Raw genomic sequence first — 25,883 nt, 5'->3', positions numbered from 1 at the left:
TTGGTTATGATGTCCTTCCACTCACTCACACATTCATTCAACAGGCACTTGGAGGTTAAAACATTCCAACCCCTCCTCCCTTGAGGGTGGCCTTAATTAACAAGGTTGATCAAGCTCTTCTACTCAAACTGAGCAGGACTGACTGACTAACTAGGGTGCCCCCAGGGGTCTTACCAGAATGAGGCAGACAGGCAGACAGACAGATTGCATCCTCCTCCCTTTGGGATCCCATGTGAGCCACTTGAGTGGGGAACCTGAAATCCTCCTCCAGGCTTCTGAGGGGACTCACGAAATATCAAAGGCATGCCTTCCTGTTCGGACCTGGAGAGGTCCTTTCTCTGTCTGCTAGGGCCATGACTGGTAACCAAAGATGTCAGCATGGTTAGCCTTCCCAGCTGACACATCAGATGCAATGGCAAACAGAAACACCAAAACAATACCCAGGATTTGGAAGCAGACTTATGTCAACAGGTACTGACTGGGATCATTCTCAAAATGTCAGGCCCTGATCTCTGGTGGTCTAGGGCTCATAGGAGATAAGCAAGCAGGAAGTACAGAGGCAGAATTGCTTGTCAATTGGGAATTGGTTCCTACAATGTGCATCACAGTGACCAGCTGTGCATCATAGTGACCAGCTGTTTCTAAGAGACAGGAGCAAGCAGAACTGTAGCCAGAACTGTTACCTGGGCAACTAACAAACTGAGGTATACTGGCTGGGGTGGGGGCATTTTCTGCTACACTAGGCCTCTGCTGTTAACGCATGCCCAGATCTTTGGCGACTGCCTCCCACGTTAATTTCACAAGTATTACCGGCATACATTCCTTCTGTGAAAGATTCAATCAATACATTTTTTTAATCCAACTGGACCACATTCACCATATTATCATTCCTATTATCCAGGACTGGGCCAGGGATACAGCTCAGTGGCATAGGGCCCGCCTGGAAAGCACAAGGTCCTGAGTTCCATTCCCAGTACCAACAAAACAAAACAAAACAAAAACAACAAATATTATCCAGGACTACTACTGTTTAAACCTAACTACAAAGTTTATTTTCCAGTTTACTTTCTGTGTTTTTATTTATTTATGTGCATATAAATAAGGATGGGGCTGGGGATTTAGCTCAGCAGCACGGCATCCACCTGGCAAGCGCAAGGTCGTGATTTTGATTCCCGATACCAGAAAAAAACCAAATGAATAAATAAATAAATAAGGAAAGCAGGGGAATAGATATATAGAAACATGTGGTCTTATGCTTTCAATCAAATGATAAAAAATATTTTTATGCTGAATTTTTTCACGTAATATTTTGTCTTGGTGATTAGGACAAACAAGGAAAACTGACCTCACCATTGGAAAATGGCTCTTTGGCACTCAGTAATACGGATGAATTGTAGTTTATCTGAGATTATTTCTGCTTTTATAATGTTATAATGACAATTCTTATATGTATTTTTTGGACACGTATATTTCTCTAGGTGAGACATTAAAGAAGGAGTTTTTTGTCCTGGAGAATATGCTCATATGAAAATAAATACGTAAGTAGTGTTAACTGATACTGCTAAGTTGCCTCCTAAGAAAACTAAATCAACTTCTGTTTCCTCACCATAAAACAAATACTTGATAGTATTAACCTTTTCCATTTTTACCCATCTAGTAGACAAGACTGGTACATCACTTGCCTGATGATATGTACTCATTTTGTTCTATTAGGTTATTTATTTCATTGATTTGTTGATGTTCTTTACATGTCTTTTTGTACTGAATTCATTGAAGTTTTGTTTCTTAGTGTGCTGTGTGTGTATGTTAAATAAAATAGACTTCAGAATAACTTTAGAAAAGTTGCAAAAATAGTAGTTTCTGAACACTCTTCTGCCAGTTAGACTTCCTGTAATGTTAACATCTTGCATAACTATTGGATATTGCTTTAAAACTAAAACATTCACATTGGGAGGTGGTAGAGCTTTTAGGAGTCGGGCCTAGCAGAAGGAAGTTAAGTCAGTGGGGGCTACTGGGACCCGCATCTCTCTGTCTCTCTGTCTCAGTCTCTGCCTCTGTCTCTCTCCTTCCTGGCTTTCATGAAGCAAACAGCTTCCCTCTAGCACTTATTCCTGGATGATAGGTTGTGCTGCCACAGGCTCAAAGACAATGGGGCACTAGTGACCACGGACTGAAATCTCTGCAACTGTGGGCCAAAATAAACATCGCCTCCCTCAAACTGTTTATCTCAGGTCTTTTGTCCCAGTGACAGGAAGCTGACTAATACTGACATATTCCTTAAAAGAAGCCAAACGCTTCCCTAAATTATATATTGTTACAATGTGTGTTATAAAATCTTTGTAATAGGCTTATGAAACAAATAAACATAAAATATAGAAACATATAATTTCATAAAGTACTATGTTTGAAAAGAGGTAAGTATATTTTTATTTTTAAAATAATTTTTAAAAGGGCATACAAGTATATATACACATTTACCTCACTTATAAAAAGAAACATTAAAGGAAAACTAAGAATGAATAAAAATAGTTACTTCTATAGAAAAAAGAAAGTACTGTAAATTCTTTCTATATATACCTAGAAAATTATTTTGATTTTATAAACCAAAAAATACTTAATGCAATTGAAAATACAATGAAATCAGGAAAAAAATGCAATTTGTAAATGGTGAAAGTGAACTGAAACAAAAAAGCTTAATATACAAAAAGTCTGTGATCTCATCATACCAAAAAAAAAAATTTTCCAATGACTCTAGTTTATTCTAAGGAAAACAGCACTTCAAAGGTTTAAATTTCATTCAGTAGTCAGTAATTTTAATGTTATTACTTTGAAACCATCATACACTTTTGCACATTAAATAATACTTAAATATTGTTTAACATATTATCTAACATAAAATGTATTAATTAGTATATTAATGTGTTTAACATATTAGCATTATTAACATATATCAGTCTGCATTATGTATATAATAATTTTGAAATTACATATAAACATAGGACAATTTCAAAGTATTGCTTTCATTATGTATGTCTGTGTACATTGTTATATATGCTAATATTATTATATATGTTATAATATTGATACATATTAGTGTATATTAATAATGTTAAAGTCCAGTATTTTCTATTTAAGAGAAATAAGTACTGGGCATTTTGGTGCATGCCTGTAATCCCAGCACTCAAGAGGCTGAGGCAGGAGGATTACCATGAGTGCAAGGCCAGCCTAGGCTACACAGTAAGTTCAAGGCCAGTATGAACTACAACGTGTCTTTATAAAAGGAGGGGAGGGGGAGAGAAATAAGTACAAATAAAAAATGGCAATTCTACATTGAAAAAATCAGCTGTGGACATTGAAAAGTGCTAGAAATAATAACAACTAAAATATTAATGAGCACTCCTAATGTCCATATTATAATCTCTAGGTAGGAGGGCTGGAGATATAGCTCAGCAGCACAGTACCTGCCTGGCAAGCATGGGGTCATGAGTTTGATTCCTGGTACAAAAAAAAAAAAAAAACCTCTAACTAGGAACAGTTAATTTGGCTAATTATAAGTCTGGAACAAGGAATATGTAAGATAATATTGTAATGTTTTGTTCCAGAAGGCAAGAAAGTTTTCAAAGGATAATGAGTCAAAAGATACAGAAGCCAACACACAGCTCCCATTGGCTAAAGATGACAAAATATGACCCTCAGAAAGCAAGTAAGAAAAGCCTTGGGGATGGTAGAGGGAGCAAGGGAGGAAGGCAAAGAAAGGAAGGCAGGAAAAGGAAAGAAAAAAGAATGCAACTGATTGAAACGCGACAAATACTGTGTCTAAGACCTATGCATTCATTATAACAAAGAAAGCGAGGAAGTGAGCGAGCCCTCCAAAGAAACAACAACTTATTGAATAACCCTGGATATAACTGAAACACACACTCTTACTTTGTAAGCTGTCAATTAAAAGGAAAGACATGTTGTGTATAACCTTTATTTCAGATAACAAGTAACTGTGATGAGGGAGAGTTCTTCATGGAAGAACCCCACCTAACAAACTGGAAGTAATGATAGAAAAATCACCATGCTGTACACTTAACAGATACAGGTTACGGTCATTAAAACGTCAAAGGATCGATCTGAGAATCACTAAAAGTAAGATGAGCAAGTGTTTATATGTCCCATAGGAGGCATTTAGAAACACACAGTACTGTCTATGAAAAGTTACTACCAAAAAAATGGAACTTGAATGAAATCCTGCAATAGTAATAAGCTGCACACACAAAAATGCAGGGGTGAGTGGTGCAAGTTACTTGACTCCTCAGGAAACAAACAAATGTGGGGCACCTGTTCAGAAAATAGACCCAGGGGGCTGGAGATTTAGCTCAGTGGCAAAAGCACCTGCCTGGCAAGCGCAAGGTCATGAGCTCGGTTCCCGGTACTGGAGAAAAACCAAAAAAAAAAAAAAAAAAAAAAAGAAAATAGACCCAGTTCTCCAAACAAGTCAATGAGGAAAGGAAAGAAAGGAGAAGAGAGGAGAGGAGGGGATGGAGGAGAGCAGGAGAGGAGAGAGCAAAGCACAGCAAGTTGGGACTGCTGTAGACTTCATACTGATTTCTTTTCAACTCTACCTACTGTGAAACGTTTTACAGTCATTTTGAAGTCATTTAGACAAATGACATCAAGCTCTGATAACAGCATCACAGCAACCTAAGGAATGGACCATTTTTTAGGAGATGCCTATTTTTAACATGTAGAGTTGAAATGGCATGTTGGGAGGGATGTGTTATGTGGTTAAAATACTTCAGTGAAAAGGAAATTTTAGAATAAATAAGACTACCGGGTGTGGTGGTGCACACCTGTAATCCCAGCACTCGGGAGGCTGAGGCAGGAGGGTCACTGTGAATTAGAGGCCAGCCTCAGCTACACAGTGGGTTCAAGGGCAGCCTGAACTGCACAGTGAGACCCTGTCTCAAAAAATAGAATAAAGTAAAATAAATACAGCAAGAAATTGAAAATTGGTGCATCCAGCTGATGGGCATATTGTATTCTAACGTACACTGGATCATTTGGTGTACATCTGACATGTTTTTCAGCAACAACATAAAGACGGAAATATGTCTGCCAGCTAAGGTAGGCAGATGGTAAATAACTGTTACAGATTCTTTCCATGCCTGTGTGATCTGTCACTGCTCTTCCCATCCAGGAAGGCCGTCTTGTCTTCTATCGCTTGAATCTGCTTCAGTGAAAGGACAAAAATAACACAGCAGAGGCTTGGAAAGTTCTTGGGCAGTGTACCTGCCTGCCTCTGTCCTGCTGAGAACCCTGATCCTACCTGCTGGAAAGGTCACACAGAAAAGAAAGGAGATACCCTGGCTGACAGTCTGCCAACCTCACAACACGAGTGAGGGAATTATACACCATCCTGCCTCAGGCAAGCCACACACTGTCTGCACCTTTATGAGCAAGCCCAGGTAACCACTCAGCTGATCTGAACCCATGTGCCAATCTATAGAATCACAACTGCTTTTTAGTATGCTAAGCATTATGGTAGTTTGTTACACAGCAACAACTAACTGATACATAAGGCTAAACCTATAGGAGCACTATATACACATGTATATGCATGTTCAAAGGACTAGCTTCTTAACACTGTGGGGTATGTGGGATGTATTCAATAAGAGAGCCCGAATGGTAATTTCATTCAGAAAATGGTATGTATAGAAACTGCTATAAAAGCAATGGAAGGCTTATGTGCGTTACTTCCTTTTGTAATTAAAAACTGCTATCAAACCAAGTTCCCCAGCTACTCCTTTGTAGAGGCAAATATACAGATAGATCATGAAGAACTTCTAATTATTTTTCTTTTGGAGGATTAAAAGCTTGGCTCTATCTCTGCCCAACTATGAAGAGACACTATAGACAAGGTCTTTGAGAGTGCTGGCACCTGGCTCTGTCTTTCATTCTTGACATAATTCAGTATTCTGAGGAGCTGGTGTATGCAGAGACCACACATTTCTCTGAGAGGCTGGCTAACCTTTCGTACCTTAGCGAGACATACATGAACTTGGTTTCCAGCAGTACGCATTTCATTCTAAGTACCCTGGGAACAAATCACATTTCCTCTTTATTATAGGTTTTCACTTGTAAATGCTGATTCCGGATATAGAGATTAATTAAAGAGTGATAAAAATTGTACAGAAGTCACTTAGGTACATATGAATGTTTTGATCAAGATATTTTTCACTAAAAGAAAATATGAAGGGATTTTTACTTTAAAAAGATCAAGCTAATTGCAACTGGCCAATTCAACTGAATCACATTCACTTAAAATAATCCTCTTAAAGATTGTAGCTCATCTCAGTATCATTAGCAAAATACTCTGTAAAAGAAAAAATTCAAGATGATTAAATATTTTCCTATAATAGTACCTATTTATTTGGAAAATACTTCTAAGTTAATTTGATACTTTAATTTTGATGAATATTGCTATTTTAAGTACATTACAATTATTATTTGCACAAATGCCACCCACATTTACATGCTAATTATCCAACCTCTTCATTTACAGTAGACTCATAACTTTTACAAGTACATTTTTATAAGCACAAGAATATTATGAGTAAATGGCAACATCATATACTATTTCCCACTAGTAAACTATTATGGAGTAAAGGTTGCAAATGCCTCTTTAGGCTAAGGGTTTGGAAGTTGTATCATTCAACAGGTTTAATGACAGAAAATGATTATTACATATGGTATTTGGGAAGAATGGGCTTTCAAAGCTAAGAATACCTGGCAACATCTTCCTCATTCATGACAGTAAGCTTCAGAAAGACAAATGAAAACCTGTGGCTGAGATTAAGGCTGGAATGGCAGAACCAGGCCACCACTGGGCTTCCCTCTGGGGGGAACTTTTATTCCTGCTCCTGACAGTCCTGCAGTCTCTTTCCAAAGGGGCAGCACACAGAGCTGAGGAAAACCCATTACACTCATTATCAACCTACATAACACCAAAATGATACTCTTTTTGATGAACAAAGGCCTGCACACATATGGTGACAGATTCAGGAAGAATGTGACAGAGATAACGTGCGAAATGGATGCTGGGAATAAAGTTTCCTCATCCGTACCACGGTGAGTGGGTAGGTCTTGATGGTGTAAGTAGGAGTGAGATGAGTATGAATCCCAGTACCCTTTACAGCTGTAAAGTTCAGTGATCTCAGTGCTTAATAGCTGAAGGCCTTTTTCATCCTTGGCACTACGAGGCCAGTGTGGGATGAGGTTATTGTAGATCTTACAAGTTTTGAAAAGATACGTATTGTAAAACCACATTCTTTGTCACCATGAAAAGCTCTAATTTTAAATGTGATTAGTATTTTCATGAAGGAGTACATATTATAGAAAATGAAAAGCTTTATAAAAGCTGGGCAAATCAAAAAATATAAAAGTCCAGCTGAGTTTAAGCACATGTGCAAGAGAGTGTGTTTTGAAAGGGTGTGGTTTCCTGTCTTTGGATTGTTTGGAAACATTCTGATAAAGCCAAATTCATTTCTCTGATATCCTGAAGGCAGCAAGGAACTAGTTCCAAAAATAGCATAAAAGGTGATATTCCTATATGTAGAACCAGCTTAAGTCAACTCAGAAATGTGATAAACACTTAAAAGCTTTCAAATCGATTCTCCAATTCTTTAATCTCCACAGTTAGGCGGATTGGAAAATTTAGCAACCCTTCAAATACTTTTCATTCACTCATTTATTTTTTTCATCTACTTCACAAATATTTATGTACTTATTATTATATTCAGGGAAGCTGGGAGAAGAATTTCTCTTAAAATTTGTCCAGGGTATTTTTTTCTTTTTTAGTTTCAAATCCTTCTCTCTCACTCCTGTCTTTGTTACCCACAGTGCTGCAGTCAGGTTGTTCAGGAATACCTGTCAACTGCGGCAGTAGAGCAGGAAGCTCTCTAAGTGAAGAACACATCACCTCACCCTGTGATGCAGGAGGAGCAGGTCAGTGTGTGAGCTGCCTGGCTCCCTCCTCGCTGACCCCACCTCAAGGAAATGCCAGGTGGGTCGGAAGTGCATCAGGAAGCCAGCTGCTGCTGGATTAATTTGCCACTATTGTTAAGTTATTCATGGGATGACCAACTTGCAGAGTCAACTCAGGACACTGCAACAACAGGGGAAAAGACATCAGAATAAAACACTGCTACAGCTCAAGATTCATGTGTTGAAAATTTAATCACCAAGGTGACAGTACTAAGAAAGGGGGCCCCCCTCTAGGCGGTGATTAAATGTATAAGGATGGAGCCCGCATGACTAGAGTTGTCTTTTCTGCCACATCAGGACACAGCACCGGCACCCCCCCCCAGGAGGCAGCACTGAGGTGCCATCTTGGAAGCAGAAAGCAGCCCTCGTCAGATGCCGGACCTGAGTGTATCTTGGTCTTCAGGTTCCCAGACTCCAGAACTATGAAGTGTGAGTTTCCATTTTTATACACCAGTTACTCAGTCTGTGGCAATTTGTTATAGCACCACAAACAGGCTAAGACAACTACATAATAATCAATTACAACACGTTACTTCTTCAGCATAAAAAAGGAGGATATGTGAAACTCTGTACCATGCTGCATTATTTCCCCTTCTGTTCTATAAATGTAATTATTTGAATTAAACAATAAAATTAGTTAACAGTGGCAATCAGTAGTAATTAACAGTAGGACTAATTAAATAATGTGAGAAAATATAAAAATATTTTAATACTTGTTACTGTTTCCTGTTGTGGCAATTTATTTTAAATCTTTTACAATTACTGGCTATTTAAATTTTGTAGGCTTTATGTCGTATCTCCTCAAGATATATAAATGCAAAGACTTTTCAAAAGAGAGAAATACAGTATGACTAAACAGTACCTACTCTTAATAACAACATCAACAAATGATAGCCCATTTCTTACTGTTTCCTGATAACATGGGATATTTTATTCTTTCTGTGTCCTTTTCCAATAATCTCTAGATGGCCTGCAGTCATTAAGACATTCGCCTTTCTATGGTGCTAACACAGAATACTCATACTTAAAATTCATGCTGATGCCGCTCTGCTCTCCTGAAGCCTACAGTACACTGACGTGGGGTGTCTGTCTGATGTGACCACATCAAGCTTAATATCTTCTCAAAAACTCAGTTGAACGTGGAATACCTATCATTTTACTTCCTAGCAGGAGCGAGTTTGTAGGCCTCTGGGAATTTATTTTCAGATCTCCAAAAATGCCTCTCCATTTTGAATTGGGTTGTCTGCATCTCTAAATTCATCACACATGCTACTCATGTCTAAAATATCCACTGTTTTCTAAAACTTTTCATTTTGAAATTTTATAGAAATAGCTGAAAGAAATGTACCAGGAAATCTTCTGTCCCTTGCACGCAGCTTCCCCCAGTGTTAACATCTTACAGGAGTCTAGAACAATACCAAAACTAAGAAAATGGCATTGGTAAGTCCAAACACAGTACTCAGATTCAAAATTTTATCAGTACAGTGTGGTCCTGTATAACCACAACCGCTGCCACCAAGCTACTCAGCTGTACCATCACCAGAACCCTCCCTGGCTACCCCACTTAGCCACACCCATCTCCTCTCCCGAAGCCCTAATCTCTAGTAACTACTCATCTGTTTTCCATCTCTATGATTATACTTCCTAACACATGTTACATAAGTGAAATCATCTAGTGTGTCACCTTTTGGAATTGGATTTTTTCAAACCCGGTATTATTTAATGAGGGCTGATCCAAGTTGTTGCATGTATCCGATCTGTTCTTTTGTTTTTATCACAGCAGTGTTCCACGGTATAGATACATCAGTTTGTTTAACCATTCATCCCTCTAAAAGACGTCTGAGTGGTTTCCAAATTTTTGCTCTTATGAACATGCTCGTATACATCCCCACAGGAAATAACTTATCACTTATGTGGAATAAACGCCTCAGAATTCAGTTGCTGAGCTGCATGGCAAATCCACCTTTAGCTCTGAAAGGAAGCAGCACTGCACTCAGGAGTGGCTGCCCCCCTTACATTCCCATCAGCGATGCAGGAGCAACCCAGTTTCTCTGCGTTCTTGCCGACACACAGCATTATCACTACGGAGTCTTCATTTTCACCGTTCTGTTAGGGTATAATAATATCTCCTGGATTTGACGTGTGTTTCCTTAGTGGCCAATGGTGTTGACGGCTTTTCTTGTGCTAACCTGTCCCATGTATATCCGCTTCAGTGAGATGTCCATACCTTTTGTTCTTTTTTAATAGGATTGTTTATTTTTATTATTGTTTTAAAAGTTATATATTCTACGTAAAAACTTTGTTAGAGAGAAGTTTGCAAATACTAGCCAGGTGTGGTGGACCATGCCTGTAATCCCAGCATTCAGGAGGCTGAGTCAGGAGGATCGTTCCAAGTTCGAGACCAGTCTGGGCTGCAGAGTGAGCTTGAGGCCAGCCTGAACTGCAGAGCAAGGCTGTCTCCAAAAAAAAAAAAAAAAGTTCACAAATACTAAGGTTTGATTTTTCACCTTCTCAGAAACCTCTTTGCCACAGAAAAAGGTACTTTTCCCTCAGGAAAAGTTTCAATTTATTAATTTTCCTTCTTATGGATCTTACTTTTGGTGTTAATCCAAGCATTCTTCACCCAATCTGAAGTCTTGATGATTCTCTTATGTTCTTCTCTACAGGTCTTATCTGGCTTTTTATATTTAAATTTGGCTATCATTTTTTTTGTGGGGGGGTTGGGTACCGGGAATGGAACTTAGGACCTTGCACTTGCCAGGCAGGCTCTATGCCGCTGAGTAATATCCATGGCTTCTGTCCATCCTTTTTAAACATTCTGGATGGGTGTTAAGTTAAAGCTCTCTTTCTCAGGGAAAATTGTTTTAAGTAAAAGCACACTTTGACCTCATAAAAACCGAAGTTATAGTTCAGTTGAGAAATTCCAATTTCACTTGGTTGCCTATTTTTGGTAACTTTAAAAAATATATTTTTGGAGTTGCTGTAGTGGCAGATACCTGTAACCCCAGCACTCTGGGAAGCTGAGGCAAAAAGACTGCAAGGTCAAATCCAGCCCGGGCAATTTCGCAACTTAGAGCGACCCTACTTCAAAACAAAAAGGGCCATGGATGTAGTTCAGTGTGCAGGCTTAATCCCCAGTACCACAAAAAAAAAATGGAGCAGTCTTCTTTCAAAACTGAAAATGTTTTACGTCCATGTGAGTTTTTGTCAGAACCTACACCTAGAGTCAAGCAGCTGAAACCCGCTCACGTCATCCTTCTCTAGGTTCCCTACGGCTTCACCAGAGACCATGGAGCCCTTCTGAAGAACCGGCACATAGATCTGTTTCACTGCACTTTCCTTCTTCATTCTCATCCTCGGTGTATCTTCAAACTAGGGAAGAGCATTCTTCCCTAGTTTCACTGCACTTTCCTTCTTCATTCTCATCCTCGGTGTATCTTCAAACTAGGGAAGAGCATTCTTCCCTAGTTTCACTGCACTTTCCTTCTTCATTCTCATCCTCGGTGTATCTTCAAACTAGGGAATAGCATTCTTCTGTCTCCAACTTACAAAACACGATTTGAGGACTGGCCAACATTTTAACATCGTGGCGTTAAAAATGGAGTCTTCCGTGTCTATAAATTGAAACTTTTCACTCAGTACTTCTGCATACTTTGATGAAATTAAAAGTGACCCAAAGCTTGCATGCTGACAGTGTCATTATTACCTATAAACGAATCATACTTTTACAAAATGTGCTGTGTTTGAAGTGAGCAAGGCGTTTATCAGATAGGATCATCTTAGTTTCTTTGGTTAGAAGCTCACAGGCTGAATAGAATTTCCACAATTTACACTTGCACCATCTGCTGAGTATGGAGATGGACGCGCAAAGTGTATTTGGATTTGGGCAAAATATCAACAATCTTTTTTACTTTATGGTTTTTGAGATTTCATCAGAATCTTCTCAAGTAACCAAGCAAATCATTTGAAATTTCAATTTCCAAAGCAAAACCCCTCACTGCTGGGGAGAACATTTCTGTCGCTGTTGTCTGAAGTATCACTTGACACATCAGAAAGCAGTACCAAAAGCCGGTGTGATAGTACACACCTGTAATCCCAGCACTCCGGGAGGCTGAGGCAGGAGGACTGCAAATTCAAGCCCAGCTGGGGCAACTTAGTGACTTAGAGAGACTCTGTTTCAAAATAAAAAATAAAAAAAGGGTTGGGGATGTAGCTCAGCGTGAAAGCTCTAACTTCAATCCCCAGTAACCAGTACCAAAAAATAAAATTAAAATTACAAAGCAATGCCATTGGTGAGACCTGACAGAATCATCTCAGTGCCATGAGGGATGGAGGCATTTATTATCAGGATTTCCCCTTCTGTTTTCCCACAGGGCACTTTTTTCAACCTCTGCAGCAGAGCTCAGCTTCAAAGACCAGCAGGGGACTGAAATGGCAGTGTGAGTCCCCTGTGTCGTACGGCCAAGAGCATTTAGCAGCTGCTGCTTCCAAGTGAATACTGGTGTTCTTTGGGGAGATGCAAACACTTTTGTTTTGGAAGTTCTTGCTTATCTTAGCCCAGATTAGTGAGAGTCAAGTCTCCATAAGCGCACTGCCTCCCCCTCATGCCCCATCCCTATTTCTTTTCTGTGCACTTTGTAGCATCCTCTGATCATTCATCTCCCCAGCTCAGTAGCACTGTATGTGGCCTTCCCTCTCTCACTAGAATTTATTCTTTTTTAAAATTGAGTAGAGTCAGGGTCACGCTATCATTCTCATTTTAATTATTCAAACTACTGAAAATATGATCAGAATATCTGCCACGTTAACATTTTAGCTAGCACTTTGGGGAGGATGTGCTAGGGACTGAAACCCAAGCTTTGTGCATGCTAAGCACGTGTTCTACCACTGAATGATACCTGCAACCTTTGCTAGAACTATCTTAATACAAAGCACAACACTTAACAAACACGCAAAGTCAAACCTGGGTTCTTAATGGGCAGGATTACAAAGCCCTTAATTCCACCCTGAAGTCACATGGTGCTGAGTGATGCAACAGTGTGTGATCTCTTACTGTGAACCGCAAGTCTTAACTGCCAACCTCAGCAGTGGGATAAAAACTGCTCGATTTTAGCAGTAGTGATAGCAGCTACAGCAGACAGGTAACCTATGTAGTATCCACCTGATGCTAAAAATAATGCTGCTTTCCATCTCTATTTTTTGTAGCTACTTCATGGGTTTCTGTATCCCCTCCTCCTCCCGACCTGCAGCACCCACTGCCAAAAGCCTGTGCTGTGTCCTAGGGAATGGTTTCTAGGGAAACAGAATTTTCAGTGTTAAAATCAGGACGGTCCTGGGCAAGTGAAGACAGCTGGTCACCCTAGTTATAGACACAGAAGAGCCATTCTAGACAGTGCTCAGAATAGGATGGCTCCTCCCACTGTCTGGCTGTCTCTCCCTGATTGTGTTAGTTCTGCAGGACCAGGGAGTGAAGTTTGGAAGAGCAGATAAATAATCCTCTTTCCTTCTCTGCCACTTGCCCGTCCAATCTTTTAGAAATTGAAACTATATGCAATCTCCAGTTTTCTTCTTGCCCCAGAAAGGAAGAGGCAGAAATTGGAGAGGCAAACTAAGCTAGGAACCCTACATTTTACATGCTTTCTAATGCTTCCGGGTAGTCACAGTGTGATGCAGCGGAGTCAGGCAGCCCACAGTAGCACCCTGTTGTGAGTATAAAGCTTTACTCTCTTCTTCACTCATTGTACTGGCTGCCACACCATCTGCTGTTTGAGATACAAGAAAGACTAATAAGAACGTCTTAGTCCTCAAAGAACCTAAACTCCAGAGGGTGACACAATACGAGGAAAGAGAAAAAGTTAATTTTTTGTACATCGATAATGAATTCCCTAAGAATTTATACAAGTAATCACAATAACTACAAAAATACCTAGGAATAAACCACATAGGAAGTACAAGACCTCTAGAATCGAGAGTATAAAACATCCACCAAAGAAACTGAAGGAGACACAAAAAATGAAAGCTGTCCTGTGTTCATGGATTATAATAACTAATGTGGTTAAAATGTTCACACTACCCAAAGTGATCAGAAGATTCAATGCAGTCCCCATCAAATGCCAATGACATTCTTCACAAAATTGAAAACAGTCCTAAAATTTGTATTAAAGCACAAAAGACCTTGAATAGCCAAAATACTCTCGAGCAAAAAGCACAAAGCTGGAGGCAACATAAATACCTGATTTCCAGACATACTACAAAGCCATGGTAGTATAGTATTGCTGTAAAAACAGACATATAGATAAATGGGACAGAATAGAAATCTCAGAAATAAACTGAAGTATCTACAGCAAACTGATTCTTGGCAAAGGAACAAAAAACATGTAGTGGAAAAAAAAACACAGCATCTTCCACACTTGGTGCTAGAAAAACTGGATATCCATTTGCAGAATACTGAAATTTAACCCCTGCCTCTCATCCTGGAGAAAAATGAGCTAAAAAATGGATCGAAGACCTAAATGTAAGACCTGTCACTCTGAAAGAGCTAGAAGAAAACAAAGGGGCAACTTCAAGACATGGGATGGGCAATGATTTGCTGGTTTGGCCTCAGAAAAACCACAGGAAATGAACACAAAACTTGACAAATAGGATTTCATCACACTAAAACATTATTCAGAAAAAGAAACAATCAACAGAGTGAAGGGAGAACCTGTGGAATGGGAGAAAATATTTCCCATTGCAGATCTAACAGTTACTATCTAGAATACATAACGAGCTCAATAGAACTTAACAATAAAAAACAAGTAGTCCAATTTTTAAAATGGGCAAATAATCTGAACTGGCACTTGTCAAAAGAAGAAATACAAATGGCCAGTACATGAAAAAATGCTCAGTACTATTAGCTGCCAGGAAATGCAAACCAGAACTACAATGAGATACCATTTTACCCCACTTAGAATGACTAGTATAAACAAGCAAAGCCCCCACAAACCAAAAACGAACAAATGTTGCTAAACATGTGGATAAAAAGGAACTTTCACACATTGTTTATAGGAGTGAAAATTTCCTCAACCATTATAGAGAACAGTTCTGATGTTTCTCAAAAAAACTAAAAATAGACCTACTATATGATCCTGCTATCCCACTTCTGGGTATAAATCCAAAGGAAATGAATCAACACGCCAAAGCGATAGCTACATGCCCATGTTTATTGTGCTATTATCTACAATAGCTAAGATTCAGCGTTAGTGTTCATTAAGGGGTATATGGGTAAAGAAAATGTATAAAATATATTTCAGAGTATTATTCAGCCATCAAGAAAAATAAAGTCTTGTCATTTGCAGCAAGAAAAATGGAACTAGACGACATTATATTAAGTGAAACAGAGTAGATGCAGAAAGACAGGTACCCCATTTTCTCTCAAATGTGGAGGCTAGTAAGAGTTAACCTGAAAGTAGAATAGTGGTGACTAGAATTTGGAAAGGTCCTGGTGGGGAAAAGGAGTGGGAAAGGAAAGGTTGTACTTGATTAGTGAACCTGGTATGCTAATACCACACTGACTCCCATAAATACGTAAAATTAGTACATGTTAATTTTTGCAAGTTCCCGGTAAAAAGGCTGGATGTCATGGGTGCTTATAATGTATCAGAAATGATGCCGATGATAGGATGCCATTGCAATAAAGTAAAGCATGAAATACAGAGGGAGGGGCTGCAGGGGGAGAGGCGCACAGGCAGGAGGCAAGGTAAGTAAAGACGAGGACAGCTTACCTTAGATGGGGACCTGGGGAAACTTCCTCAGGAAATGACATGCTAGAAGCACAAATACCTAAAATAGCAAACTGTGAACCCCAGAATAAGAGTTCCTGCAGCTCAGAGTCCCTGAAGTGCATTTCAAAGGGTGCTGGTCGGAGGGCTGCTCTTCTCTAAATACAGGACACTGGCCTTTCCCATAAGCAGTGAGAGCCGAGGAGAGAGGAGGCTGAGACGCCATGAGGCTGACAGGAAGGCAAGGAAGCCTAACATTCTCCCTGATGGCCTGAAAGACCAGGCCTGATAAACACGAAAAGTCAGGGTCCTTACGTAATCTGGGTCAGACTGCAGTTCTGTCTGGCTAGTCCATGTCAAAAGGCTTACCAAACAGAATTGCAGGGGGAGACGCTTCAGCAAAAGTATTGAACCCACTGAAAATAATATAGACTTGTTCATATTTACAAACAACCTGTTAATTTAAAAAGATTCTTAACTACTCATTAAAGGGAGGCCCACCCTTCAGGACCTATACTTTGCAAGACTTACGTATCATTTCATGGGAGTTACAGGGTGAGCAAAAATACATAAGGGCTGCATTTCTTTATACACTGTAATTTTACTTTTTGACTAATTCCAACTTTCTCTGTCCTCAATTAGCCTGACTTAATGATGTTTTGTCAGGTATAGATTATGAAGTCCTGACTTTGTGTCTCAACTTGCCAGCCAGGAGTACCAGGATTAAAGAATTCTCAAGATTTTAAAGAAGTCAAAACGATAGCCTTTCTTTTTCTTTACCAATTTTAAATGACAATAAGCTATTGGGAAAAATGATATTTGATTATAGAACTGCAATTATATCTTTCTTGGCCATAACTTGGCTATGATTGATCAGAGTTTATGACCTCTGTCTTCTGATGTTAGAATGCAAGTGCATATTTCTTACATAGATTTCACAGCTCTATAATAAAGATGCTTCATCATCAGAACTGGGGCTTCCAAAGCCCAGAATGTCTTTATGAATTTCTTTAAGTATGAACATTTCTAGAAGGGATGGAACAGAGTGACGCTTTCTAAACTGGTAAGCTTAGACTAGGAGACCCAAGTTAGCTACTTCATTCTGAGAGAGGAAGGAAAGGGTGAGAGGTGACAGCTGCCAGACGGGAGTATGAAAGAAGGGAGGAAGCTCGTGCAAGGTCAGAGATGCAAAGCTCCCCGGAGAAAGTGGGAGGGGTCCTTTTGCTGTTCCCTTCACACCCACGGCACACAGCAGTACATTTTCTTAAGTAACCCATTTCTTCTCCATAGAAAGGGAAGAACTTCACTTTTGAAGTGTTGAATTAATCTATTCTCAACAAAGTCCATTTGCATAAAAGTCTTGGCTTTGCCGGTTACACCCGCCCTATACGTGGACAAACTGCCCAGCTTCTAGGAACTGTAGTGTCCTTTCAATAAAAATGGGGATAAGCACTTTTTATTGATAAATCTTGCTGCTGTGTGAGGATTAAACGAGTTCATGGATAAGAATGTACACATGAGCACTCAAGAAACAGGAGCAGAGGCTGAGGCTGGAGCATCATTGTGAGTTCGAGATCAGTCTGGGCTACAAAGTGAGCTCAAAGCTAGCTTGAACCGCATAGGGAGACTCCCTCTCAAAAGCCAGCAAAAATGCTCATTTTTACCAGAACTATTCTTTGCTTCCTTCTTATTTGGTTGCTAGTTGCTCTTTATTGATGTTCGTATCTTTGATTTTTGTATCAGTGCAAAGTCAAACAAGTTAAGCAACCATTTCCAAGATGACGCAAGTTATTTTCTAGACCATATTCAATTACCGAGCAGCTACCTGCTACGGAAACAGCAGTAAAGAACAGGCAAAAATTCCCTTCTCTACTTGCCAGCTTCCATTTGAATGGAAAAAGACAGAGATTAAATAAAACAAATAAGACAAATATGGAAAATGTTGGGTGGTAGAAAGTGTTCCAGGGAAAAATAAAGTGAAGATGACAGACACAGAATCCGTGGGAGAGGCAGAGCTCAGTACAATCTGCAGACTCAGGAACTAGTTGGAAATGAAAACATATTTGAAATATGCAGAAGTAAGGTATAGCAATAGCTCAGGTGAAATTTATAGCACTAACCTGCTCACGTGAATAATGTGGAAGAGTCTCACATCAGTAACCTAACTTCCTACCTTAAGAAACCTGAAAAAGAAGAGCAAACAAAAATAAATAAAAAGAAGGGAGTAATAAGGGCAGAAATTAGTATCTCTGGAATTAGAAATACAAAAGAGAAAAGCAGATAGAAGAAAAAAGCTGGGTTGCGGGGAGAAAACTTAGTAAAATTGACAAATTCTCTAGCAAGACTGACACAAGTAGAAAGAGATAAAACTCGAAAATTTATCATAAATGAAATAAGGGATATCACTATGTTCCACCGAACATTTAAGGAACGATTAATGCCAATCAAAAGCCCTGGAAGATATCTGTAGGTACAGACAAGATCATTCTAAAGTTTATATAGACAGGCAAAAAACAAAACAACAAAAACCCAGCACCACCAACAAAAAAACTAGAATAGCTAAAATGGTTTTGAAAAAATATTAAAATAGAAGCAGTTTACCAGATTTCAAGACTTATTGCTATCATAATCAAGATTTATAGCTACCAAAATCAAGTGAAATTTATAGTACTAAAGTGATTCCCTACTCCAAAGAGCAACACAAAGGTGAGTGGAAGCCGGAAATATACCCACACAGATATGCCCGGCTGATTTTTCAAAAAGGTGCGCGACCAGTCAATCTAAGAAGTACAGCTTTTTGAAGAGAAGGTGCTGGGACAACTAGCCATACATAGGCAAAAAAGTGAACCAGGATCTAACCTTCACATCTTGTACAAAGTAGAACAGATAGATACTTAGTGAAAGGGGCCGGGGAAATAGCTCAGTGGCACCGATGCCTGCCTGGCAAGCACAGGTTCTGAGTTTGATTCCCAATACTTAAAAAAAGAGTGAATGACGCTAAAAAGTCTTTATGGGGAAACACGAGAAAATCTCTGGGTCTCCAGTTAATCAAAAATTTCTTAAACCTGAGACCAATAAGACAGTCTACAGAAGGAAATACTGATCTCTGGACGTCACCAAAATTAATTCTTTACTTTTCCAAAGACTCTAATAAAAGGGTGAAAAGATAAGCCACAGACTGGATTTTTTTTAAACAAATCTGAGAAGGCCAGAGTATATAATGAACTCTTAAAACCCAACAGCAGAGAAAGGAAACAGTCCAAGCAAAAAATAGGTTAAAGATAATTCATCGAAAGTGATATTCAGACAGCTAATAAGCCATGAAAAGATACTCAACATCATTAGCCCTGAGGGAAATGCAAATGAAAGTCACAGGGAGACATCTCTGCATACTTATCAGTGACATACCTATTTGGTGACACCGCAGAACGCTGAAGAAGATGTGAGACACTGGATCATTCGTGCACCGCTGGAGGGGATGTGATATGGTACAGCCACTCTGGAAACAGTTCTGCAGTTTCTCATAGAACTAAACATGCAATTACCATACCCAGCAATTGCACTGCTGGGCATTTATCCCAGGGGAATGAAAACTTAGGTTCACACAAAATCCTGTACACAAACGTTCATAGCAGTTTTATTTATAATATCTCAAAACTGGAATCAACCCAGATGTTCTTTAACAACTAAATGGTTAAATAAATTGTGATCTATTCTGTTGTAATAAAAAGAAACATTATGGATATGTGGAATAACTTGGATGAATTTCCAGGAAATTATGTTGGGCGAACTAAGCCAATCTCTGAAGTTCCTTGATATTTTAAATGCTTGATTCCACTTCTGTAGAATTTGGGAATGAAAACATTTTTGGAATGCAAAATAGAGTCATTACTAGTGGTTATGGACCTGACTGAGGGGAGGAAGAAGCTGGAGAGAAGTGGGTCCGGTGTTAGAAGACCTCCAGTGTCTTCACTGTGGTCATAGATCCAAGAATGAACATACACAGGTGAGAAAATTGTGCAGAATGCAATACGCGTGGTTTCAAGCAAAATGGGCAAATCTCAATAAGATCAGTGGATTTTATCAATAGGAGTATCCTAGATGTGGTATTACATTATACTTCTATAAAACTTTACCACTGGGTGACAGTAGACAAGGTACACAGGGATGTCTCTGTGTTAATTCTTAGTTCTTAAATAAAGCTCAATTAAAAATAGATAGAAAGGTTGGCCAAAGAGAAATATACTCGTTAAGGTGGGTCTATTCCTCTGCCCCACAGATGTCATACTAACACAATGGCCTTGCTATAAGAATTGAGTAAAAGAGACTGATGTCCTTTGGTTACTTATAAACACATCCAAAGTGAAATAAATAACGTAAATTTTATAAAAATCAAACCTCTATACAATGTAGTTTTACAAGGCTCCTAAATGTGTTTTCAGGATCCTGACAGCAATTTCCTTATACCAAAACTCAAGCCTTCTGATTTGAATATGTATTGTTGAGAAAGATTTACAAGATGCCATTCTAAATTACATGGTAATGAACTGACAGGGTGGTGTTTTCCAGAAGAGAACATGTCTAGGTAGCAATACTGCATCTGCATATTTAGCAGATGGCCACTGGGCTTTCACCACATGACTGACTGTAGAGCTCCATGAATCACACATAAGAAAACTGGTAAGTTACAGTGACTCCACTCATTTTATAATGCCTACAGAAACCATACGGCTAAAAAATACATAAAATATACCTAAATAATACCTAATAATAGTAACAAAAATACCTAAAAATACTTAAAATTTAAGACCTAAAAATAGCAATAAACTTAATTAATTAAAAAATACCTAAAATCCCTAAAATACATAAATATATAAAATATATAAAAAATACCTGAAAATAAAAATACCTAAAAATACCTTAAAATACTGAAAAATGCCTAAAAATAATATCTAAAATACCAATAAACTTAATTAAAAATAAATAAATAAAATCAACAACTTTAAAGAAGCTGAGAGTTTAGTGATGGCTGCATGTGCGTGGAGAAGTTGAGACATGAATGAGAAAGTACAACGATTCTCTTGTAGAGCAGAAAATGGTATAGATCCCATAGTGACTACAGTGATTGATGCAGTGCCACATAGCATCACAATTTGCTAAAAATTGATTTTAGTGTTTTTCCATATACCCAAAAGGTGCTTGTGTTAGGTGATCCAAATACTACCATGGAAGAATGTGGTAATTTCACAATATAGAGATTGCACTGTATACACTGTATACTCTCTATATACGATGTTGGTTGTTTTTGTTGTTGTTCAATGAAATGAATACAATTAAATTTAGCCAAAGTAACATGACTGTGGATTCATGTGTCCACAGAATCTCTCCTTTCTTCAATTTTGACAAATGTATTTCAGTTTGTACAGTATTTATTCCTCTATTTCTTCTGTACTGTATTTACTCAGTATTAGTTGGTCCAAAGGTTGTGGGATATTGTTACACTGGAAGTATTCTGTATTTTAGTGAAATTTATACTTGGTTCATTGGAAATGTAAAATAATTTTTTTAAGGATATAATTTAGAAACAACTGATATCACAAGTTCATTTTATCCCATGTGGACAAAAAGTTGTTATGTATATGCTCAGAAAACTGTCCACATTTTAAAAGGACTTAAGCTTGTTTGTCTGATTTAATTCACTTAACATTATTTTCAAGTTGTATTCATTTTCTTACAAATGTCTTGAATTTGCCCTTCTTTGTGGCTGAGTAGTATTCCATTATGTGGAGATGGTACATTTTCTTTATTCACGTATTCATGGACATATTCAAGAACACAAAGAGATAAATGGAAAATGGGAGGGCATCAGGAATCCAAGGATGGGAAGATACTAACAGCCCACAAGGAATACAATCTTTCTATGTCACAAACATGTACTAAATAATTATAATAACACTAATGAGGATGATGATGAAAGAGGAAAAAGGGAGTCTGAAGCGGAGGCAAGGTGGTGGTTGAGGAGGGAAGAGAAATCATGAGAATCAAAATGTTAAATATATATCTATAGATGTAGATCTATAGATATGTCTATAGATATAGATCTATAGTATATATTCCTGCTCCCTAAGATGAATCTGACCATGTATTTCAAACATGTATTAATTAAAAAGCTTAATATATAAATACTTTTAAAAAAAGAAAACTGGTAAATTACAATGATTTCACTCATTTTGTAATACCTACACAAACATTCTCTTGCTGTATTATTTTCCAAAGAAACAGGTTGGAAAACAGATATTCCACCCAACTCTAAATTCACATGCAGAATGTAATATTTTATATACCAGAAACAAAATACAGAAATAAAAAAATACAGAGATAGAAGTAGCAAAACAGTAGAACCAAGCAAGTCTACATTATGGTAACTGCAGGATGGCTTCTGTATTAGGTCATATGGTATTGTCCTCAACCAGGTATATCCTGATCCCCAGAACTCACAAGGGTGACCTTACAGGGGAAAGGGGTCTCTATATATTGAAATTAAGGCTTTAGGCTGAAGAGATAATCCTATGTTATTTGGCTGTGTCCTAAATCTAATGTCAAGTGTCTTTATTTGAGTTAGGCAGACAGAGATGCGTCAGAGACAGAAGAGAAAGAATGCCACAAAAACAAGCAAATATGAGAGAGATGAGGCCACCCGTATGACTGTCGTATAGAATGACCAGAAATGCCAGGACAGCCACTGGAAATGGGAAGAGAAAGATTCTTAGGTCTCCCAGGGGGAGGTCAGCTCTACCAAATTTTGGCCTCCTAAAGATTTAGAAATGGAAAATAAAGCCCTGACAGTGCTAGAGTAAGAAGCCAGCCATGGTGGCGTAGAGCGAGCCCTTCCCGCTCCTTGTCACGGTCTGAGAAGTTTATATTCGTAATCCCACGGAACAGTGACTGGAATTCTAGCGAGTCAATTCCAAACTACCACTTCCAGTGCAACCCATGCAAGAGTAAAGACACTAAGGCATATTTCTAGTTGTGGGGAGCCAGCTAGTAAGGTGGTTAACTGGAGTGGAGGCATTGACCCAGGACAGAACCCAGGTTTTATTAACTCCTGAAGGGAATGGCTTGAGGATGAGTGGCTGTGAGAATGGCAGGAAGTACCTGAGTGCTGTGAGCTGGGCTAGGTAGGCGGTCTGACATCACCTCTGCAATATGTAGAGAGAAGGGTAAAGCAGAAGGAGTAATTTGCATAACACAATTACAAATTACATTTGATGTCACAGTTAATGTCTCAGGGTCGGTGCTTCAGCTCTGATGTATAATCTTTCATGCCCTGGGAAGTCAGCCTCTTATCTCAAGGGCCAATCCCTGCAACAGCATGGAGCATGGCTCTCCATCCCACCCAGGCTCACACTTTTTTGGGGAGCTTCGGGGGCAGGGTAACACTGCCCTGTCACTTTGCTTCAAAGACTGCACATCAGCACCTCGGCTGGGCCAATTTGCACTGCTTAAAGCCAACTGAAGGGATAAGGAAAAGTCCGAGCCAGCTCAGTACATATCAGTTCAAGGAAACAGGGCCAGGTTTAGCCAAAATGGAGATAACTGCTCTTCTTTCAAGAAGAGTCTGCTTATAATACCAGTATTCTGGGAGGCTGAAACAGGAAGACCACAAATTCTAATCTTGTCTGAGAAATTTAGCAACTTCGCAAGGCCCTGTCTAACTCAACTGCTCTTATCAATCAATCAATCAATCAATCAATCGGTCAACCAATTATAAGACTAGGGAACATAGCTCAGTGTCAAAACCCTGCATTCAACCCCTGGTATGGGGTGGGGAAAGTGAGAGAATGAGAGAGAATTTCTATAAACTCCTATAATCCAGGATAGATGAAGGCTACTATAATTATCACATGGCTTACAGATGGGTGAATTTAAGTTCATAAAATTACTTAAATCTACAACAGAAAAAATTTCTTAAATGGATGCAGTTACCTTAAGAAGAAGAAAGAAGCCGGTGTGGTGGCACATGCCTGTAATTCTAGCACTCAGGAGGCTGAGGCAAGAGGACTGCCATGAGTTCAACGCCAGCCTGGGCTACATAGGGAATTTAAGGCCAGACTGAACTACACAGTGAGACCCTGTCTTAAAACACAAAAATTTCAAAACCAAAACAGGAGGAGGAGGAGAGGCTTCAGCTCACATAGCCACAAGGCTGATGTAGACACCTGCTGGGTGTCACGTCCCGTGGACCTGGATCTGCTCTTGAGGCCTCATCATGTCTTTCTACCACAGGGACAAGAATAGCAAAGGACGCCCTCCCAGAGACAGATGGAAATAAAAGATACATGCAGACAGCGCAGACACAGATGATGGAGAACTCATTACTGACATCACGCAAGCTCCCTGGCCCAGCCTTTTTCCAAGGCCAAGAGGTACTTTTGCCTTTGGAGACTGTAAGACGCTCCCAACTATCCTACTGGGTTTACTTCTTTTACAGAAAATGTCTAAAGGAATGATTCCCTATCACTAATTCTGCTGTTCAGAATCTTAATATTAATCTAAGGATTTCATATTGAGTTCCCAGGATGTGTTAGGCACTGTGGAGGGCAGCGTGGGCACAATGGTTCTTAATACAGGTGATCACTATAGAATTATTTGTAATAGTAAAAACCACTGAGATGGTTAACAGCCAGGGATGGATTATGGACTATTTACTTAACATTACCTATATTAATGTTACTTAAGTATTAAAATGCCATTTGTTATAACAAAGAAAAATGTATTATTTTTAAAATTAATTATTATTATTTAAAATTAATTATTATTATTTTTAAAATTAATGTTATTGGCACATTTTAGATATACATAATGATCACATTCATCATAGAGAATTTGTACCTGTACATAATATAGCTTCGTTCTTTTTTTCGGTTTCCTCCCCACCCTTCAACCCCTCCTCCCCTCCTTGTTTACAAAAACTTTATTTCTATTTTTTCCTTCTATTCTTTTTTTCTTTTCCCTTGCTTCCTTTTCTCCTTGCCCTTCCCTTGTATTCCTTCCCATTTCCCAGTATCTCTTATACATTTTGGCCCTTATTTATACTGTTAGTTTCTCACACCAGAGAAACAATGCAATATTTAAACGTGTGTCCAATTTATTTCACTTAGGAGTATGGTCTCAAGGTGCATCCCTTCAGCTAGAAATGTCTCAAGTGTACCCTACTTTATGGCCTACTTCGGGGAATAAAATAAAATGAAGTCAAACATAAAGAAGGCTGTTCGAGGAGTCCAAGACAATAGAGGGATCTATCATGAGAGCATACAGAATCTGTGGACATTTACTGACAGGCAGTCTACTGAAAACTCCAAGTAAAAGGGATGGTCCCGCCCTACCGATAAAGGGAGCCCACGTGGGAAGGCAGAAAAGTTGACAGTCACAGCAAAGGTTCCACTCACAGCCTTTGTTTCAGGAAGTGGCTTTGCAACTGTGTGTCACTAAGATTCTTTTGGGGTCCACCGTGGTTTGGATCTTAGATTTCCCTCCAAGACCCATGTGCTAAGGCCTTGGCCCCCAGCCTGGATCGTCTAGGAGGCTGAGCCAACAGAAGGAAGTAAGGTGACTGGGGGTGTGTCCTTTCAGGGTCAACGAGGACTCTGCCCCTTGCTCTCTGCTTCCTCACTGCTGAGGTGTGCACCTCCGCCATGCTGTCCCGCCTTCACACAGGCTCCAAAGCAACAGAGCCAAGTGACCAAAGCCTCTGAAACAGCAAGCCAAATTAAACCTTTACTCTCTTCAAGTTGTGACTTACTTTTCTCTCATTGCTGAGACAAAATACCCAACACCCAAGGTTAAAGAGGAAAAGGTTTATTTAGCTCACAGTTTGTGGAGGTTTCGGTCCATAACCGGCTGGCTCCAATGCAGGGTGGTGTGGCCAAAGACAGCAAAAGCAACAAGCAAAAGAGAGGAGAGCAAGCCTCCTTCTGCCCCTCATATGGTATGCAGGCTACCCGCCCTACAGCAGGTGTAGCACACCCTTAATCCCAGCACTAGACCATGAATCAGTCACAAACTCTAGATTCCACTGCCTCTAAAAAGCCT

At 39.1% G+C, this 25,883-nt stretch overlaps 1 protein-coding gene and 1 long non-coding RNA gene across 7 annotated transcripts in view; one reads left to right on the top strand and one right to left on the bottom strand.

The window, feature by feature from the left end:
* The window catches only part of Tjp1 (tight junction protein 1), a 228,911-nt gene that overhangs the window by 88,886 nt on the left and 114,142 nt on the right, over positions 1-25,883 (bottom strand). The gene's annotated exons all lie outside the window — the stretch shown is intronic.
* On the top strand, positions 5,192-25,054 carry LOC106148162. 2 transcript variants are annotated; one of them, XR_001233346.1, is made up of 5 exons: positions 5,192-5,453; positions 7,888-7,992; positions 8,329-8,460; positions 24,078-24,217; positions 24,953-25,054. It is a non-coding gene; the product is annotated as an uncharacterized LOC106148162 (long non-coding RNA). The 2 variants fall into 2 exon arrangements; XR_001233345.1 differs by having other exon boundaries at positions 7,888-8,050.

This window comes from Chinchilla lanigera, unplaced genomic scaffold, assembly GCF_000276665.1.
Source record: "Chinchilla lanigera isolate Chin_1 unplaced genomic scaffold, ChiLan1.0 scaffold00015, whole genome shotgun sequence".
NCBI lineage: Eukaryota > Metazoa > Chordata > Mammalia > Rodentia > Chinchillidae > Chinchilla > Chinchilla lanigera.
Note: the sequence above shows the minus strand (reverse complement) of the source record. Positions and strands in the feature narration are given on the sequence as shown.